The sequence below is a fragment of the Pipistrellus hanaki genome (genome assembly GCF_964339955.1).
Source record: "Pipistrellus hanaki genome assembly, chromosome: 7".
NCBI classification, from domain to species: Eukaryota; Metazoa; Chordata; class Mammalia; order Chiroptera; family Vespertilionidae; genus Pipistrellus; species Pipistrellus hanaki.
In genome coordinates, this window is record NC_140509.1 from 85,789,229 (window position 1) to 85,796,295 (window position 7,067).

A 7,067-nucleotide genomic window follows, 5' to 3' on the forward strand; every position below is an offset into this window, starting at 1 on the left:
TCTATCAAATAAAGGCCTGAGTGTGTGTGTGTGTGTGTGTGTGTGTGTATAGATAGATAGATAGATAGATAGATAGATAGATAGATAGATAGATCTTTAGAGAGAGGAAGGGAGATGGAGAAAGAGAAACATGGATGTGAGTGAAACATTGGTAGGCTGTCTCCTGCGTGCCCCCTAGTGGTGAAAATCGAGCCTGACACCTGGGCATGTGCCCTGACTGGGAATCTGACACACAAACTTTCTGTGCACAGGATGATGCCCACACCTGCCAGGGCCAGGACCGGAAGGTTTTGTTTTTGTTTGAAATCTCTAAATTTAGAAAGATTAAATGTTTGGTTGAGACAAAAAATGTTTGGACTTTATTTTTAAGGTAGTTTTAAGTTCACAACGAAACTGGGGGGAAGGTACAGAGATGGCCCAACTGCCCCCTGCCCCAGCCATGCACAGTCTGCCCTATGACCCACATCCCCATCAGAGGGCACGCTGGTTACGACGGATGACCGACACTGACGTATCAGTCACCCAAAGTCCATCGTTTACCTAACAGTTGGTTTTGGTGTTGGAGAGTCCATGGGTTCGGAGTGCCATTGGGAAATGGCACCTGTCACTCAGTACAGAATCATGCAGAGTACAGTCTCCCTCAGTACCGCACGGACATGTTTCACAGGGGATGCCTGAAGCCAGGGGGAGTACTGGACTCCACCTATGCCAGTTTCCTCCTGCTCATCCATACCTTTCATTAAAGGAAGTTCTTTTTAAAAAAAATTTAAATCTTTATTGTTTAAAATATCACGAGTCTCCTTTCTCCCCTATTGACCTCTCCCTCGCTGCTCCCTACATTCTTGGATTTTTCCCATTAAAGTTCATATTCTTTTAAAAAAAATATATTTTATTGATTTTTTACAGAGAGGAAGAAAGAGGGATAGAGAGTTAGAAACATCGATGAGAGAGAATCATCAATCAGCTGCCTTTGTCATATATGGCCTCTTGCACACCCCCTACTGGAGATGTGCCCACAACCAAGGTACATGCCCTTGACCGGAATCGAACCTGGGACCTTTTAGTCCACAGGTCGACGCTCTATCCACTGAGCCAAACCGGTTTGGGCTATAGTCCATATTCTTACATCTTCAAGGAAGCTCTTGATGGCTTCTCTCTGGCATCTCCGAGCCAGCATCACCTCCCTTGCACTTTGGGGACATTGCTAAGTAAAACGAGGGTTCCTGAACACACTGCCATAGGCACGTGGCACCCTCGGCAGCTACTGAGCCACTCACGGGTGGGGAGCACCCACAGCTTGGAAACCCTACTCAAGGGGGCGGTTCACACCCCCCGCGGGATGGAGCAGGAAGGCACACGATTTCATCACACTCCTCAGAACAGCTCTTAATTGAAAACGCATGAATTTTTTATTTTTAGAATTTTCCACTTAATATATTTAGACCGAGGTTGACCATGGATAATTGAAACCATGGAAAGCAAAACCACAGATAAGGAGGACTACTGTATTTTCACTGCCCTACACATTCTCCGGTTCTGCCTACTTACCCCTCTCTGCCTCCCTACTTCTGGCAATCACTGATCTTTTGCCTGTCGCCACGATTTGCTTTTTCCAGAATGCCGTTTGGTAGGGATCATATAGTACGGAGTTTTTTTTTCAGATTGGCTTCTTTCTATCAACGCTTTATCCATGTAAGAGTCCTTCACGTCTTCTTAAGGCTTAATGATTCATTTATTGTTAGTACTGAATAATACTCCATTGTATGGATGTGCCACAGCTTATTTACCCACTCGCTGGCTTATGGATGACTTGCTGCTTCCAAGTTTTAGCAATTAGAGATCATGCTGCTATAAATATCCAGGTGTAGGTTTTTGTGTATTCAAGTCTTTTGAGTAAATACCAAGTTGTTTTGATTACGGTGGCTTTGTAGTATAACTTGAAATCTGGTATTGTGATTCCTCCAACTTTGTTTTTCTTTCTCAAAATTGTAGCAGCTATTTGAGGTCTTTTTAAAATTTTTTTATTCCATATAAATTTTTGGAGTATTTGTTCTAGCTCTGTGAAATATGCCATTGGTATTTTAATAGGGATTGCATTGAATCTGTAGATTGCCTTGGGTAGTATGGACATTTTAATGATGTTGATTCTACCAACCCATGAACACAGTATATTCTTCCACTTGTTTATATCTTCTTCTATCTCTTTTTTCAATGTCCTGTAGTTTTCCGGGTACAGGTCTTTTGCCTCTTTGGTTAAGTTTATTCCTAAGTATCTTTATTTTTTTGTTGCAACGGTAAATGGGATTGTTTGTTTAGTTTTATTTTTCTGTGAGTTCATTATTGGTGTATAAAAAAACATCAATTTCTGAATGTTGATTTTGTATCCTGCTACATTGCCAAGCTCATTTATTAAATGTATTAGTTGTTTTTTTTTTGTGGAGCTATAGAATAATGAGAGTTTTACTTCCTCCTTTCCAATTTGTATGACTTTCATTTCTTCTTCTTGTCTGATTGCTGTGGCTAGGACTTTCAGTACTGTGTTGAGTAAGAGTGGTAAATGGGACATCCCTGTTTTGTTCTTGTTTTAGGGCAAATGCTTTTAGTTTTTGCCCATTGAGCATGAAGTTGGCTGTAGGTTTGTCATATATGGCCTTTATCATGTTGAGATATGCTTCCTCTATTCCCACTTTGCTGAGAGGTTTTGTTTTTTTTTTAATCAGAAATGGATGTTGAATTTTGTCAAATGCTTTTTCTGCATCTATTGATATGATCATATGATTTTGTCTTTCAATTTGTTTATGTGATGTATCACATTTATTTACAAATATTGTACCAGCCTTTTATCCCGGGAATAAATCCCACTTGGTCATGGAGTAGGATCTTTTTAACATATTGCTGGATGCGAGTTGCTAATATTTTGTTGAGGATTTTATTTATTTATTTTTAAATATATATTATTTATTTTTTACAGAGAGGAAGAGAAAGGGATAGAGAGTTAGAAACATCTATCAGCTGCCTCTTGCACACCCCCTACTGGGGATGTGCCCACAACCAAGGTACATACCCTTGACCGGAATTGAACCGGGGACCTTTTAGTCCTCAGGCTGATGCTCTATCCACTGAGCCAAACCGGTTTTGGCATTGTTGAGGATTTTAGCATCTGTGTTCATCAGGGATATTGGCCTGTAATTCTTTTCTTTTGAAGTGTCTTTATCTGGTTTTGGAATTAGGTTAATGCTGGTCTCATCGAGTTTGGAAGTGTTCCTTACTTTTGGCTTTTCTGGAATGGTTTGGGGAGTCGAGGTGTCAGTTCTCCTTTGAATGTTTGGTAAAACTCCGCTGTGAAGCCGTCTGGACCTGGGGTTTTGTTTGCTGGGGGTTTTCTGATCACGGCTTCTATTTCATCAGTTGTACTGGCCTAGTCAGGTTTTCTGATTCTTCTTGATTCAGTTTGGGAGATTGCATTTTTCTAGGCATTTGTCCATTTCACCCACATTGTCCAGCTTGTTGGCCTATAGTTGTACATAGTATTTTCTTACAATCCTTAGCATTTCTGTGGTGCTGATGGTTACTTCTCCACTCTCGTTTCTGATTTTATTTATTGGGTCCTCCCTCTTTGTTTCTTGATGAGTCTGGCTAACAATTTATCAATTTTGTTTATTCTTTCAAAGAACCAGCTCTTGATTTCATTGATTTTTTTGTATTATTTTTTTAGTTTCTATGTCATTTATTTCTGCCCTAATTTTTATTATTTCCTTCCTTCTACTTATTCTGGGCTTTTCTTGTTGTTCTCTAAGCTGTAAGGTTAAATAGTTTATTGCAGATTTTTCTTGTTTTTTGAGGTGTTCCTGTAGTGCTATGAACTTCCCTCTCAGGACTGCTTTTGCTGTGTCTGATTTTGGATTGCTGTGTGTTCATTTGCATTTATTTCCAGGAAATTTTTTATTTCTTTCTTGATCTCATTGGTAACCCATTTATTGTTTAATAATATGTTATTTAGCCTCCATGTGTTTGGATGTTTTTACTGTAGTTGATTTCTGATTTCATTCCACTGTGATCTGAGAAGATGCTTGATATGATTTTAATCTTGAACTTGTAGAGACTTGTTTTGTGTCCTAACATGTGGTCTGTCATTGTGAATGATCCATGTGCACTTGAGAAGAATGTATATTCTGTGGCTTTGGGGTGCAATGTTCTATAAATGTTAATTAAATCCATTTAATCTAGTGAGTCATTTAGAGTCTCTGTTTTCTTATTAAGTTTTTGTCTGGATGATCTATCCAGTGAAGTCAGTGAAGTTCCCTACTATAACTCTGTTGTCCATCTCTCCATTAAAGTTCTCTAGAAGTTCTTTGTATGTACTTAGGTGCTCCTATATTGGGTGCGTATTTGTTTACAGGGTTATATCTTCTTGTTGGATCAATCCCTTTAGTTTTATGTAGTGACCTTTGTTGTCTCTTGTGATGCCCTTCATTTTAAAGTCTATTTTGTCGAATATGAGTATTGCTACTACAGCTTGTTTTTTCTTTTCCATTTGCATAGAATTTTTTTCCATCCCTTCACACTCATCCTGTGTGTGTGTGTGTGTGTGTGTGTGCACGTGCACATGCACACGTGTGCGCACATGTGTGTCTTCTGAGTGAGTCTCCTATAGATAGCATATAGCTGGGTCATGTTTTTGTATCCATTCAGCTACCCTATGCCTTTTTAAAATATATATTTTTTATTGATTTTTTTACAGAGAGGAAGAGACAGAGATAGAGAGTTAGAAACATAGATGAGAGAGAATCATCTATCATCTGCCTCTTGCACACCCCCTACTGGGGATATGCCCACAACCAAAGTACATGCCCTTGACCAGAATCGAACCTGGGACCTTTCAGTCCGCAGGCCGACGCTCTATCCACTGAGCCAAACCGGTTTCAGCCCCTTTGCCTTTTGACTGCAGCCCTTAATCCATTTACATCTAGAGTTATCGATGGTATTTATTTATTGCCATTTTAATTCTGTATGCCTAGGTTTCTCTCTCTGTTTCTTCTTTTTATTGCAGCAGTCCCTTTAGCATTTCTTGTAATGCTGGCTAGGTGGTGATGTATTCCTTTAGCCTTTTGTTTTTGTTTTTGTTTTTTTGGGGTCTGAAAAGCTCTTTATTTGACTGTCAATTTTGAATGATAGCCTTGCTGGATACAGTAATCTTGGTCTCAGATCTTTGCTTTCCATTCCCTTCTGTCTTGTAGAGTTTCTGATGAGAAATCAGGTGTTAGCCTTATGGGAACTTAATTGTGGGCAGTAGTTTTCTCTTTCTGCCTTTAAGATTCTCTCTTTGTCTTTAATTTTTGGCATCTTAATTATGATGTGTCTGGCCATGGGTCTGTTTGGGTTCTTCTTGCTTGGGGTCCTTTGTGCCTCCTGAACTTGCGTGACTTTTTCCTTTACCAGGTTAGGGAAAGTTTTTTCCTATTGTTTCTTCAAACATCTTCTCTATGCCTTTCTTCCTTTCAAACTCTTCTGGCACATATTGTTACATTTCACTTTGTCCCACAACTCCCTTAAGCTGTCCTGCTTTTTCATTGTCTTTTTCTTTTTGGTTCTCTAAATGAATGATATTTTCAACTCTGACTTCTAATTCACAGAGTCAGTCCTTAGCTTCCCCTGATATGCTGTGTATTCTTTCCAATGTGTTCTTTATTTGTGTTATGTCATTCTTTTTTTTTTTTTTTTTAAATAAATTTTTATTGTTCATATTATTACAAGTGTTCCTTTCCCCCCCCCTTCCCACCCCACCCTCTGCCCTTTCCCCACTCCCCATTGTCCTCATCCATAGGTGCACAGTTTATGTTCAGTCTCTTCCCACATTCCCCTCTTCCCTTTTCCCCAAGAATCATCAGTTCACTCCCCTTCCATACCTCTGATTCTATTATATTCAACAGTTAATATTGTTCATCAGATTTTTTTTTTAATTTCCTTGGTTTTTAGATTCACTTGTTGATAGTTACGTATTTGTTGTTCATAATTTTTATCTTTATTTACTTTCTCTTCTGAAAGAACCCCCTTCAGCAATTCATATAATTCTGGTTTGGTGGTGATGAACTCCTTTAGCTTTTTTTTATTAGTGAAGCTCTTTATCTGACCTTCGATTCTGAGTGATAGCTTTGCTGGGTAGAGTATTTTTGGCTGAAGGTTCTTGCTATTCATCACCTTGAATATTTCTTGCCATTCCCGTCTGGCCTGCATGGTTTCTGTTGAGAAATCAGCTGACAATCGTATAGGTGCTCCTTTATAGGTAACCACCTGCTTAGCTCTTGCTGCTTTTAATATTCTCTCTTTGTCCTTTGCTCTTGGAATCTTAATTATGATTTGTCTTGGTGTGGTCCTCTTTGGATTCCTCTTATTTGGAGTTCTGTGTGCTTCCTGGACTTGTAAGTCCAATTCTTTCCCCAGGTGGTGGAAGTTTTCTGTCACTATTTCTTTCAGTATGTTTTCGATATCTTGCTCTCTCTCATCTTCTGGGACCCCCATGATTCTGATGTTGGATCGTTTGAAGTTGTCCCAGAGGTTTCTTACATTATCTTCAATTTTCTGGATTCTCTTGCCTTCTAGCTTCTGCAGAGGAGTGTCTTCTGGCTCTTTATGTTCCAAATCTTTGACTTGATTCTTGCGATCTTCTATTCTGTTTTTAGGACTCTGTAGAATATTTTTTATTTCAGACAATGTATTCTTTATTTCTTGTTGATCCCTTAGCATTTCTTGTTGATCCCTTTTCATATCCTCATAGGTCTCATTTATTTTATCGGCCTTTTCTAGGAGTCTCTTGAAAAACCCTATAAGTGTGGTTTTGAACTCTATATCCAGTCGCTTTTTGTCCTCCATTTCTTTCGTTTGTGATCTATTTGGTTTAGGCATTTTCGCAGGCAGCTTTCCTGATGGGGGCGGAGTTTCAGGGTGGAGCCTACAGCCTTGGCTTCCGTCAGCCCCGCCCTATGCGACTCCTGAGACTCAGGGTCCTTCAGTACTTGTTGCAAGCGCCTCTGAGAGAAAGGTGCCCTCGATTTTCGCCTGCTACCAAA